Source organism: Oratosquilla oratoria, chromosome 5 (assembly GCF_046742065.1).
Source record: "Oratosquilla oratoria isolate Oo_2021 chromosome 5, ASM4674206v1, whole genome shotgun sequence".
NCBI lineage: Eukaryota > Metazoa > Arthropoda > Malacostraca > Stomatopoda > Squillidae > Oratosquilla > Oratosquilla oratoria.
Window position 1 is genome coordinate 74176836 of NC_134781.1, and position 15000 is coordinate 74191835.

The following is a 15000-nucleotide window of genomic DNA, read 5'->3' on the forward strand; positions in this document are numbered from 1 at the left end:
TATATATATATATATTATGTAACTTTACATATACGTAACACACACACACACACACACAGTATATATATGTATTATATATATATATATATACATATGTATATATATATATATAAATATAAATATATATATATATATACTGTGTATATATATATATATATATATATATATATCTATGATGTTCTAGATTCGGATTACCGTCGCGAAATTTCCCCCTATCAGGAGGCTAGGATGGCATCCCTTTCAGAGGAATTTGTAACGTGAAACCTATTGATCCCTGCCCTCAGTTCAACGCGGCGGTAGCAGTGTTCGAACCAACATCATTTCGACCGCCGACGCAAGTAGCGACGCCCTAATCCGCTGGGCCAGCGATCATCCACGTACATGTACATACATACGTATACACGTATACATATACTCGTACATACGCATACATATACTCGTGCATATACATACAGATACACACACATACATGTATATATATATATATACGTATTTAGTGTAACGTGATATTTGTAATAGTAGATGATGTTCTGTTCAGCCGAGGGTAAGAAGACCGGAGAAGTCATCCCACCTTCAATAACGCTCTTCTTCTTCTTCTTCTTCTTCTTCTTCTTCTTCTTTTTTTTTTCTTCTTTTTCTTTTTTTCTTTTTTTCTTCTTTTTCTTCTTTCTTTTTTTTTCTTTTTCTTCTTCTTCTTCTTTTTCTTCTTATTTTTCTTCTTTTTCTTCTTTTTCTTTTTCTTCTCCTCCTCCTCCTCCTCCTCCTCCTCCTCCTCCTCCTCCTCCTCCTCCTCACTAAATCCAAATCATTTCATGCAGCCGAGGGCAGTGTCCGGCGCTAAAGGAGTTAAGGTTATCTCAATTTACGATCACGCTATTCCGAAGTTTGCTCTAGTTAACGACAGACTATTTCCTTAAGACAAAGTTAGAACTCTAGAGAGAAGGGACCCGTGCAGAAGGAGGAAGAGCTTACTGAAATGGCGGGCGAGGGAATACGCCGTGACAAGAAGATGAGGAGTTATCGAGACTCGGCCTAGTTCGGGATCAGGAACAATGAGGACGGATGGGTCTCCGTGTCCAGCCAAAGGAGGAACATATCTATTCAAAGATTTGCTCGAGTAGCTAAGCGATATATGAGACAGAATTCGCCCCTAATAGGTGACTAATAGGCACCTCTCAAGAGGGTCTTACGAAACGTGGCCCCGTCTGCCAGCTGGACATCGTATTAAGCGTTTCTATGTGTCGTTTGGGATTCTCGTTTGTTTTGTTGGCCTCGTCTTGTTTCAGTTTCCTTTTTGTTTTACTTCCGGTGTTTCCTCATGTTAAGCGTTTCTCAATGTCGTTTGGGTCACTTGGACTGTTGTTTTAATTAATTGATTTGTTTCTGTATCTATTTCCTTGTGTACATTTTTGTTGTTTTGTTTCGATTGTTTTGGGTGGGCTTGTTTGCTGAAGGATTTGCTTTATTATGTCTTGATTTTCTTTGCTTTTTGTTTTGTTTTCCTTGTCATGCTTTTATTTTCTATGTTCTACTTTGCTTTATTTGGTGCATCTGACTTAATTTTAGTTTTTCTTTGTTATGTTTACTTTATCATTATTATTATTATTATTATTTTTTTTTAACTTAATTTTTGCTTGGATTTTTTAATGTCTTTTGATATGGCTTCTATTTCCTTTGATTTAGTTTATATTCAAGGATTAAACATTTTTACAGCCTCATAAACATTACTTATATGCAGGATCATGGTAACTCGAGAAAGCTAGTTGGCCGAGCGGGTTAAGGCATCGTTACTCTCGGGGTAGGTCGAGGTGATGGCGGCTCGAACCCTGCCACCGGCAAGTTGGGCCAAGGGCCTGGTTCATTAAATTCCACACTACAAAGTCCTCTGAAAGGGGCACCGTCTTAACCTGCTGATAGGGGAGGGGGAGTTTGTGACGTTAAACCAAATTAAATAAGAAATCAAATCAAAATGATGCTGATGACCTCGATGACCTGTGATGGTGATCATGGCCTTGTTTCTACGCAAAACCCAACACGTGGACCTTACAAGATTTGAACGATACTTTTATGCCACTGTGGTATCATAGCTAATAACTATTTGGCTTCTACAACCGAGTACCGAGAGGTCTTCTTAATTACCAGATATGTCTCTTGCTAATTTAACTATCGAGAGTTAAAAGGTTTTGCATATATATATATATATATATATATATATATATATATATATATATATATATATATATATTGTGTGTGTGTGTGTGTGTGTGTGAATCAGAGAGAGGGGAGAAAGAAAGAGAGAGGGGAAGGGGCTAAAAGAAAAAGGGAAATAAGGGGAAAGAAAAGGGGTATGGGAAGAGGAGAAGAAGGAAAAAAAGATCAGGGTAGAAGAAGTGAGAGATAGGGGAAGAAGAAAGATGAAGAAATAGAAAGGATCTGATAGGGGAAGGGAGAGTGGTTGGACAACACGAGGAGTAACAGAAACGAGCGCAAGAGTTCCAAAGTCACAACTCTTTGATCGGTTTTAGAGGACCAATTCTTGTCCGGTTGGTCAAGATGAGAGTGAGGAATAAAAAAAGAGGAGGCAGTGTTACATTCTTCTGCATTTTTCTCTGGTTTATCGGGAATAAACTTATTTTATGTGGAATTGTATTGAATATATCAAAGTGAAAGAAATGGGTCTTGAGGTGAGAGCTACTGTTGCCACAGTTTTCCGTCTCGTCACATTTTCCTTCTTCAGACCTTGAGTATTCCTTACGTGTTGTGACCATTTCTTGTCTTGTCTTGTCTCTTGTCATTTGTCTCTTGTCTCTTGTCTCTTGTTTTCTGTTGTGTTGTCTTTTTCATAAGAATTTCGGCACAAGGTGCCCCGGGCAAAAAAAAAAAAAAAAAAAAAAAAAAAAAAATAGCGTTAACCAAACCAAGTTTCAGTTTACAACAAAGGAGTTAACTGAGGTAACTGTAACTTCATCGATAACTGTGATAGCAATCCTTATAAAATTTATTTCAACAAAATCTGAACGACTTTATTCAGCTGATCGGAGAGGCAGATAAATTGTGGGCTTTCTGGCCGAGCGGATTAGAGCGTCGCTACTTGCAGCGGAGGTCGAGGTGACGTCAGTAGGAACCCTGCCACCAGCGAGATGGACCAAGGGCATAGTTCACCAAATTCTACGCTACAAGGTCCTCCAGGGCGCCACCTTAGCGAACCAGAATTTGTTTAAAGATAATAATAATAGAATAAATAGATAAAGTGGGGTCTGGGTAGGTTTGATAGCCGCTCGTCAGGCGAATGAAATCGTCTGATCTTCGACGGAAGAAAATATGTAAACTGCGTCACAGGAGGATATCATTACCGCCCCGAAGGGGATTACTTGCCATTATGAAAAAAAAGAAAGACAAAATCTTAACTACCCTTAGAAACTTCGTTGAAGTTTTAATTGGGTTATTATACACTTAAGTCTGAGTTGCTACTTTAATGATTTTAATCTGGCTAACAGCGTAAGATTTCACGCAATTTAAAAGAGGTCTTTTAACTATGGTGGGTCCGACTTGCAAACTTTGTTTTGCTCCAGGTTGTACCGCGCGATGTTATTCAGATTAGGGAATGCTTAAGGTATAGTATGTTTGTATGCGTTTGTATACATAGGCGGCTTTTGGCATAGGCCATATAAAGGGTCGCCTAAGGCACCGCCAGCTGGAAGGGGGTCGCCTTTGAGAGCAAAATAAATAAATTACGAATATGTACTAATTAATTGATTAAACATTTGGTGCAATGAGGTTACACAGGTTTTCGAACTTTGCCACTATCAACTGCAGTCGATTGAGCGCATATAAGTGCTATTATGAATCTATAATTATATATATGTGTATGTGTGTGTGGATGCATGTACGCATGGTGTATGTGTGTTGGGAAGGGGGGAGGGAGCAGATAGGGCGCCAAATTTATATGAGTATGCACGTGTCTATGCTTGAATTTTTTAATATGTATGTTTGTACATTTTTATGTCTATATGTCCATATGCCTGTATGTTCGTATATATTTTCATACATCTATATATTTGTATATATGTTTCAATGTTTGAATCTGTATGTCTGTGTGTGTTTGTATGTATTTACATATTTGTATGATTGTATCTTTGTATTTTTGTATTTATCTATGATTGCATCTTTAGGTATTTGCATCTTTTAATTTTTGTATCTGTATATCCTTGTGTCCTTATATATTTGTACCTTCATATGCTTTTACATTTGTATGTTTGTAAGTTTGTATATGTACTTACTGCATTTCCCTTTGTTTTTCTCCACGTGATGTACTTTTCGAGGAAGAGCCCACCTTGCCATCTCCTCTCTCCATCCCACTGTAACCCGTTCCATTCCCACCTCCACTTCCTCCCGTTTCCCAAACAAGACCAAACCGGCGCCAGTGTGGGTCCCCTCAAAGAGCTAAAAAGATTCCTTTCCCGCGGAGGGGCAAGGACCCCGTAAAAGATCCCCCCCTCACAGCAACCATCTTTGAGACCTGGCAACATCCAGGGACCATTAGATTCGTTTTTGATAATAAAGCTAACCCACAGAACACAAAGAGACTCCCCGGGCTCGCAGCCGATGTATAGACCCGGGACTCTTTCTGTGAAATACGAAAGTGAATCCGCACAAAGTAATTCTTTTGTCTCCTGGAAGAAGAGAAATAGAGGAGGCTTTGTCTCTCGGCTTGGGGGAGGTGGGAGTGGGGGGAGGAAGATGGGAGAAGAAACGGAGTAAATGAGTGAATTAAGGAGAGAAGGATTGGATGGAAGGAAGAGCAAGGAGAAGAAAGGAAACGAGAGATGAAAGGGAGACAAGTAGGAAGGATCCAAGAATACAGGGTGAGCAAGAGGAGAAGAAAGAAAAGAGAAAGTAAGAAAAAAAGGAAAAAGGAGATAAGGAGGAAGAGGTCAAATACAAGAAAAGGGAAACAAGACTGAGAGGGAGAAGGAGAAAGAAAAAAGAAAATAGAGATTGAGGAAGAAAGCTAAGAGAGAGAATTCAGAAAAAATGTGAAGAACAGAGAAGGGAAACAAGATGATGAATAAAAAGGAGCAAGCAGACAAAAAAAAAAAAAAAAAAAAAAAAGGAGACTCTGCAATATATATAATTGATGGGATATATCCACACACATGTATATACATATTCACACTATAACATATACACGCATGCACACAAAAAAACACACACACACACACACACAGACGTACGCATACGTACACGCTTGTGCACGCACACACATACACACACACACACACACATAATACAGACGTACGCACACGTACACGCTTGTACACTCAAACACACATACAACCACACACACACACACACACACACACACACACACACACACACACACACACACACACACACACACACACATATATATATATATATATATATATATATATATATATATATAACAGTAATTCATACATTAGACATATAATTCAATGTTAACGATAGTTTATATATAGTTATATATATAGTTTTATATATATATATTATATATATATTATATGTATATATATTTTATATATATATTATATATATATTATATATGATATATATATATATATATATATATATATATATATATATATATATACACATATTTATACACCCTCATATTGTTCTGGAGCTTCAAAATGTTGGGATATATCTCAACCTTTTGTCGCTAACAGTGAACAAGAAACGGGTGTTACATGGTTAATACTGTACACCTTCTTTATAACAATTTCACTGGAACAACAATATATTTGTTGCTTGAAAAAATAGTATTAGAATTCTTCCCTTTTTTGTTCACAGCTCGGTGAGATATTGATAGCGCAAACGGGGATGTGCACCCATGCAAGCAATATGTGCTTTCCGCCATGAAAGCTTGTGATATAATGTCACCAAAAAACAATCGGTAACAGCCTATTGGCCATGCTTTCCTTAGCAGAAAGTCCAATGTATGTTCACGCGTACAGATTGTGAAGAAATAAATCTAAGACATACCGGTCGCGCCTTTGTCCACCGGTGATATGTTTATACATGTAGAGATCATTGGTGCCCAGGCCTTAGATGAGGTTTGGTGCGTGCAGTAGCCAGTGTATACGTCTCTTGGTAGCAACAGTTATTCTCTGTGTATCGTTGTATTCCAGTAAATTCGTGTTTCGTTTATACAACAATTTCCTTGGTGTTCAGGGGCTATCAGTTCATGGGCGTTCCCTTTACCTTCGTCTCCCATACCTTCTCCTCCACCCATACCTTGCTCACTTCTTTCCTCTCTTCTTTCCCCTTCGCTCCTCACCAAATCTCTTTCCCTATACTTATCAGCGGGTTTCCTCTCGTTGTTTATCAGCCTCCCGTTCCGTTCCTTCACCCTCTTTGGCTTTATTCTCACACTCGCCCCCCCTCCCCCTACCCCGCATCAATCCTCCTCCCATTAATTATTTATCTGGGGACTCCTCTTCAGTGTATGACATCACCAGTCCATCCTTCTTCCAGCCGCCTCTTCCTAGCTCCAGTTTCTTTTCTAAGAGTCTCAACAGTGGCCCTCGCCTCCATTGCCCGAAAGGTCCGTCCCTGTCCTATCTCAAAGGTCCAGGCAACCCGTACTCTCCCCTACGGTCACATGCGGCCCCTCGACCTCTTCCGTAGGCCCTCCGCTGAAGCCCAATATTTTCAGCCCTGTAATCCCTATTCTTTCCACACGGATGAGCGTGTCTCTCGCCTTACCCCACCCCTACACACTCATACTCTCTTCTCACTCTGTCTCTCTGACAAGCTTGCTATCTCCCTCTCTCTAACTTTATCCATGCACCAGTATATCCCATATATATATATATATATATATATATATATATGTGTATATACGTATATATATATATATATATAATATATATATATATATATATATATACGTATATATATATATATATATAATATATATATATATATATATATACAGGTATTTCTCGTTTATGCGTGTTCTTTTTGTGTGAACTCGCTAAGATGCGACATTGAAAATATAATTAATTCAAATTGTGCGATCTGTTCGGTAAGATGTGATTTGCCCCAACCGCATTTCAAACAATACAGCAAACAACATGCCGACAGGCGGCCACTCACCGCTCGCAGATCTTTTGCATCCTCAGTTGAAGTGAAAAGAAAGGAAGGGAGCATATTTTAAGATGGGAAGCACGAAAAGTCACCGTGTTGCAACTGGGGGAAGTCACACGCAGGACCCTCCACTGGGAGAGATCACAATACAGCGCAAGTCTATTACTCTGGCTAAGAAGACGGAAATTTTGAGCCGGTATGACCAAGGATAAAAATCTTCGGTATTATCTCATGCCTTGGGATTGGGTGAGAACACACTGAGGCACGTCCGATAAGTGCTGCAAAAATACGAACAACTGTGGAAACAGGTTCGTCTAGGATATTGCAGAGGGTAGCCTATAGCAGATCGTCGACCATGGAGAGGATGGAAAAAATGCTGGCGACTTGGATTCAACACCAGAACAAGACCAACGTTCCTGTTAGTTTGGCCATCATTGAGGAAAAAGCTAAAAGCCTCATTAACGACATCGAAGGAAATGATGGCCCAAATACATCCTTCCAAGCAAGTTCTGGTTGGTTTGCAAAATTTACGCCAAAACACGGGTTTCATAACATCAAAATGATCGGAGAAGCAGCATTAGCAGACACAGAATCGGCCAGGAAATTCCCAGAGATGCTTAAGAAGACCCTGGAGGAAGGTCAATACTCATCCAAGCAAGTGTTCAGTGTAGACGAGACCGGCCTTTACTGGAAGAAGATGCCAGCGAGGACGCACATCCCACAGAAGGCAGTTAGTTAGAGGGCAGGATAGATAAGATGGGGGAGAGGGAGGGAGGGAGTGGGCAATTTGGGGGTTTAGTGTAAGGAAAGAATGAAATGGAAGGAAGTTCGAGTTATGATAGGTGTGGGGCAGACCCACTTGCTCGTTTATTTTCATAGACTCGTGGACTGTCTGACACGCGCACAGGAGGAGAAGGCGGCGCCTGGTTTTGAGGCGTCCAAGGATCGCCTGACGCTGCTGCTGGGGGCCAGCACCGCAGCCTGGCCTGTCCTCATCTATCACTCTCAGAACTCCAGAGACCTTAAGGTAAGATTGGTTTATTTACTATTTATTGTGTTAAAAAATTATGTAAAAATATTTAACACGGTTAATTTATTAGGGTTTGCGATTTATTATGGGTTGGGATAGGGTGGTACAGTTCTTATGTTATTGTTATTGATTGTGTTAAAGAATTAAATATCTAACACCGTTAATTAATCAGGGTTTGTGAAGTGTACGCAAGTGACATTAAAAATGCTAAGGTTTGTGATGCAAGCGAGTGGCTTATACGTTTTCTTTGTTAAAAAAATGGAGCGTGGTCACACCTTAATGCTCGGATAGTTTGTGTGTTTCAGGGATATGACCGGGCTTTCCTGCCAGTCCGTTCGTACGCCAACAAGAAGGGCTGGATGACTGGGAAAATATTCAGTGACTACTACAAGAACAAGTTGCACAGCGAGCTGAAAGCCTCCTGCAACCAGAAAGGCATCCCCTTCAAGATTTTGTTGCTGGTATACAATGCTCCAGTCTTGAAAATATCCGCAACAACATCAAACTGGCCTTCCTGCCTCCCAACACGACTTCTCTGATGCAGCCCTGTGACTAGGGGCTGATTGAAACGTTCAAGGCCTACTATCTGAGGTCTATGATGGCTGCTGCAGTAAAGAGAACAAGAGGCTACGAGATTTCTGGAGGAATTTTACGATAAAAGATGCTGTAACCTTCATCATGCAGTCCTGGGATGAAGTGCCAACGAAATATCTGAATGGTGTGGATGACATCGTTTCGAAGGTAAACAAGGACACAATCAGCCATGCCCAGGATTTAGCCCTTGATGAAGTGAAAGAAGAGGACATTGGTAAACTTCCTCAGTCATACAGACAAGAATCGAGCAACTAAGACCTGCTGGACATCGAAGCAGGGAACAAGAGGGAAAGAGAAGAGGCAGAAGCGGCGGCAGCAGCAGCAGTAGCGGCAGACAAGGCTGAGGGAGGACGAATGCTCACAGCCAATGTTATCAGTGTAGCATTGGGGGGAAAATAAAAGAAGGTTTTGCCATGAACACGACCCCAATGTTGAACGAAGCACCACAATCACAAGAAAGTGTATAGACACACTTTTCTGCTACACTCAAGTGCAGACCGAAGTTCAAAAGAAAAAACGCCAAACCGCCATGCTGCAGTTTTTCAATAAACCGCCTGTGCAGCCAGTGGCAGAAGAGGAAGAGGAAGTGGATGACCCTGAAGCCATAGTAGACAACACAGACGAAGATGGCGAGTGGCTGTGAGGGGCTTTGATATGTGTGGGAGCATTGTGTTAAGTGTTAATGGGCGATTTGTTTACACTTTATTTACATCTTAGTGTAACATATAGGTTTAGAATGATACATTTTTAGAACATGTTCACTTTATTAGTCAAATAAATGTGTCTTTCATTCAAATAATAGAATTTTTGGGGGGCCAAAACCCCATCCCCCTTGTTATCCATTATTTTTTATGGGGAAAATAGTTCTTTTTTTTTTTTTTGCTATTTCAGTCTGTGTGATGCCTGTAAGAACCCATATATCGCATAAAACGAGAAATACCTGTATATATGTATATATATATATATATAATATATATGTTGGGACAAGGTGACAGGTTGATGAAGGTGGAAAAAGAAGTCACGGGCCTAGTTCCGAGTTCCTGAGTTTATTTCACACCGGTTTCGCTCTATGTTTCTTCAGAGGAATGTGCAGAAGCATAGAGCGAAACCGGTCAGGAATAAATTCAGGAACTCGGAATTAGACCCGTGACTTCTTTTTCCACCTTCATCATATATATATATATATATATATATATATATATATATATATATATATATATATATATATATATATATATATATATATATATATATATATATATATGTCGAGGATGTCGAAGTTACCTTTCTGACTTCTCACTGTACTTCCCAACACTGTGATGGACTCCTCTCGGTTCTTTCTCTTTCGTGGTTTCGTCCCTCGATGCTCCTCTTCCTGTCGCGAGTCTGTCAGTCACTTCGGTCTCACCGGAAAAAGTTTTTTCGTTATTCTTTTTGTCCCGAAAAGGTTCACCGTCTATCCTTTCCATTCGTTGATTTTTGTTCTTTGCTTAAATTGTTCAAGTCCAGTCGCGATTACTGGACGATATTATCGATATGATCATAATGTTTATCTTCAGATTTCGTTCTGGTAAACAGTAGTGTTGTGGTTGTCAATGTGTGTATGTGTTTATGTGTCTATGAATGTTTGCATCTATGTATGCATGCATGTATATATGAAATTAGAGTTTTGGCAGCTGTAACCATTATGGCACCAAAGATGCGGAGTTAGAGAGTAGACGTTAGATACGAGGAGGGTAGCACAGCGCAGGGATAGAAGTTGGGAGTGGCCAGCATTTATTTCTTAATATTAGTCTCAAGTCATTAAAGAATGCAGCCATATGGGGTATGTATGTATGTACAAGTAGCTAGGTGTGAATATATTTGTACGTATATATCGATATATGTTTTTATGTATGTGTACGCATATGCATGTAAGTTCGTATGTTTGAAAGAATGTATACATTACCATACTTGAAATTTCAACAAAGGGACGTAGATTTGCCATTTAGCCTTTTTCCAGTCGACACTCTAATGCCCAGTTAAAAAAAAAGGGGGGGGGGGCTCCGCTCCAGGTTTGGGATTTTTTTTTTTTTTTTTAGAAGTGCATCTACGCGATGTAGTAATAGAAAATTAAATAATAATTATGTAAATTATAGTACGTCAACGTAACATACGTTATTTTTGGCGGAAATCAACAATAGAAACAGTTGTTAAAAGCTATAAACAAAGTTGCGTAGACTTCTTTCGACGCCATCTTTGTTTTGATTAATTCGGAGGTCGGAGACGACGACGACGATCTGATGACCTCTAGAATTACAGGTACCGCATTACTAAATGCAGGTTAGGTTGGGTTAGAATATACGAATTTAGCATACTTTAATTTCTTCGACCTCCGCCTGTACCAAAACAAACATGGCGTCTCAAGTAGTCAAAGCGGCTACGTTTGTTTGTTAATAGCTTTTAGCAACTTTTTCTATTATTAATTTCCGCCAAGAATAACGTATATTACGTTGATGTATTATAATTTACAAAATTATTATTTAATTTTCTATTACTATATCGCGTAGGTGTGCATTCCTAAAAATTTACCATCCAAAAGAGAGATTTTGACAATTGGTCTTTGTCCTCGTTATAGGTCGAGAATATTCGAGTCGGCGTGAATATGGTGATTTCGCGGTCGCGAACATTTCGGTCATGATACTGAGGATTGATAATGAAGATGATTACGATTCCTATTATTTTTACAAAGTTGTCACTTTGCATTCTTCCAAAACTCGGGCATTTTTAGAGAATGGCGGTTAAAGAGAAGTCAATTGCAGGGTGGTGGATATGGTAGCGGTGGTTGTTGTGGTAGTGATGTTAGTCTTGCTGGTAACAGTGGTCTTGTGTTAGCACCGGTATTCAAGTTAATACAATTATTCTTGTTCATCCTGGTGTCGAATTGTGTGCTCTTGTTGCTGTCAACATTGGCTCTGGTGCTTGCGCAAGCGATTTGTATTCCAGAGGTGCTGGTACTGTTCACACTAGTGGTTTGAACATCGCGGAAAGCGCGGCGGTACCGCATAGTCAAGGAAAAAATGTGCGGTTATGTGTGAACGCCTCTATTGACTTATACTGTAATTGAACCGCTGTGGTTCAACCCACGGTGGTTGAAACTGTTGTGTGAACAGGGCCTCAGTCTTGCTGTTAATACTGGTTCTCGAGTTAATGCGGGTATTGGTGCTGAATTTTGTGCTGTTGTTTCTGTCAATTTTGGTACTGGTGCAAGCGATCGGTATTGTAGTAATGTTGGTGCTGGTTCCAGTATTAGTGATAATAAGGGTATTGGTGTGGTTTTGGTGTAAGAATTATCCTCACGAATGAAGACCAACCAATGAGGCATGATGATACTCACCATTACCTTCATTATGTGACTGTGCCCCAAACTCGGTACCAAAGCGTTGCAGCCCGAGACGCTGACCACAACACCAGCAAGTTAACGTGTGTGTGCGTGCGTGCGATTCAGTATTTGTTCCTGCATTGCTCATGAATCTATACAAAGCGTCGATCAGCTGTGACAAAGGCTTTTGTTACTTGTTCCCGAAAACTTGGAGAAAAACAGTCGTCAGTAGATTTTCCTAATATTTTTCTGTTCCTTTTACTGACACGTCGGTTTTAAAACGTAATACAGTTTTAAAATCGTACATTTTTTTTTTTTTTTTCATGGTAAAAAGCTCGCGCTATAATTCACTTTTTTTTTCTTTTTTTTTCTCCATGTTCCACAGTTGTGCCCGTACAAGCGGCGTACATCTGTCATCTAAATTGTGAACGTACTATAAACGCATACGTCTGCGTATATAAACGCAAGGGTGTGCGTATATATCAGGTCTTTGGTGATTTACGCATACAGTTGTGACACTTCTAATTGATGTATATTCGCGGTGAGACCCAAGACTTCCGAGCCAAGTTCCCGCTGTTTGCTCCGTTTCTGCTCTTTCTCGCCTCTCCATCATCCCTTTACATAAGAATGAAGGAGACTGCAAGAGACCATAAGGCCTACACTAGGCAGTTTCATTTCCGTTGCCACCCCTTTGAGGACATAAAAAAAAAATAATAATCTTATTGAAATTTTTAAATCTTGGCCACACCAAGTTTTCCTCTCTCTCTCTCTCTCTCTCTCTCTCTCTCTCTCTCTCTCTCTCTCTCTCTCTCTCTCTATTTTTTTTTTTTGGGGGGGGGTTAGACCAACCTTCAAGCGAATGAAAGTGGATGTTTGAGGAATTTCTTTAGCGTGAGGAGATTATTGTCATTCCATCGCCCTTTCTTACACTCAGGTTAGGTATGTTTTTGTTTATTTTCTGTTTTCACTACGAACGTCTTATCTTACTGCTTTCACAGTAAACTATTGACTTAGCTACATATATTTTCATTTTTTCTACTCTACTTAAAGACATTCGTGGTGCTTTTCTTTTATCTCTTTGCCTCTCTTCTCTAATATTTTTTGAAACATTTCTCCTATTTTCTAAACATGAAACTATTCTCTTAATCCTTTTTTGTTGTTGTGAATTCAACTTGGCAGAATAAAAACGCCTTAAAGAGAACGAAACGTAAATTTTAATACAGATTTTGTGATTCGGTTTAGCGTCGCAAACTACCTTGGTCCAACTCGCTGGCGGTATTTTCGAAATGCCGTCACCTCGACCTACGCCGCAAGTAGCGACGCTCTAATTCGTTCGGCCAGCGAAAACAGTTACGATAGCTCACAGGGCCGTATTTTTAATCAACCTTTGTACCGTTTGGTAGTGGAAAGTTTCTTTTTTTTTCCATTTTCTAATTAAATTCACCTGACTTATGGACATCCCGACAGAAAATTTTTGCAATTTTCATAAATATATCCAATGAAAGTAGAAGGTTCTACGTTGGAAGGGCATTAAGCGTTCGCCAGGAATGGTAGAATGGTTTAAAATTACAACTCTAAACCCTTTGCTGCATCGACCTCCCGTTTCCAACAAAATCGTCTTTCATAAGCCAAAATAGAATGAGCAAAGGACGTTACTGTAGGCCAGATGTTAAGCTGTTCAACATATTAACGAACTTCGAAAGTAAGATAACGCCTGATGCCTGACAATTTTACTTGTTTAAGACTGACTAGATGACCCGAAAGGCTGTCGAATTACTTAGACATTCTTTAGTTGAATGAAATAGTCTGGCATTATTTAGAAAAAGAAAATAAATATCACATAAAGCGTCGTCGGTTGCACTTGAGAAGAGTAGGCTACTCTGACCGAAATCAGGTGACTTTATGACAGAAAAAGTCTTCCGTCGTAGGCCTCAGATACCATTTTGTTTCATTGACTACGGAGTGTCGCCGTCTTCTATAGTATCGTTCCTTTTGTTGCCAGGCGGTTTTGTTCGGTTAGGAAAACTTTCTCTAAGGGTTAGCGATCGTCGCATCCGACCTAGATATGGACCAAAAGGTCTCCTTTAGGCATGCTCCGCCTTTGTAATCTCTCATTCAGATATATATATATTTTTTTTGTAACACGAAACGATTTGAATCAGTTGAAAGAAACCTGCACTCAAAAGATTTCAAGCGCTCCAATGACCATATCATCTGACCTATTTCTTGCTCTCTCCTGCTTCTGCCTATTCCATCTTCCTCCCTCTTCCCTTCCTTTGCTTTGACGCCGTTCTTCCTCTTCTTTTCTCTATTCTTTCTTCCTTTTAGACTATCCACATTCCCTCCTACATCTGTTTTCTTCTGTTATTTCTTCTTATTTATTCTTATTTTCTCCTCGACGACTTCGCTTCCTCTTGTACCATGTTTCCTCACAATTATCCAACCATTTTCTGTTATTTTCCGTCTCTTCCCTGTCATCTACCCCTCTCCCTCTCACATCTGTCCCCCTTCCCCAAATATCAGTCCTCGTTCACTCCACACTAAGTCACCTTGACCTAATATGTCTTCTTAACCTTTTCTCATCTTCTCCCCACCTCCCCTCTTCCCCTCCTCCAGGGCTTCCTTTCTTCCCTAATTCCTTCATTCCATCCTTCCATCCCCTCCTCCCGTCCTCCCTTTCTCCTGCTCTTCCCTTCCCCCGTCCTTTATTTCTTTTCCCTCTTCTTCCCATTTTCATCCCTATGTGAGTCTGTGTCGACACTTGATTGGTCAGAAGATTATCTGTCTATATACTAAGAGCTTTTTCCCCCCTTTATAAGAGAGATAGCCAAGCCAAAGGCACGTAACTACTCCCAGCTATTCCGCTCCATCTCCACCAACAGTT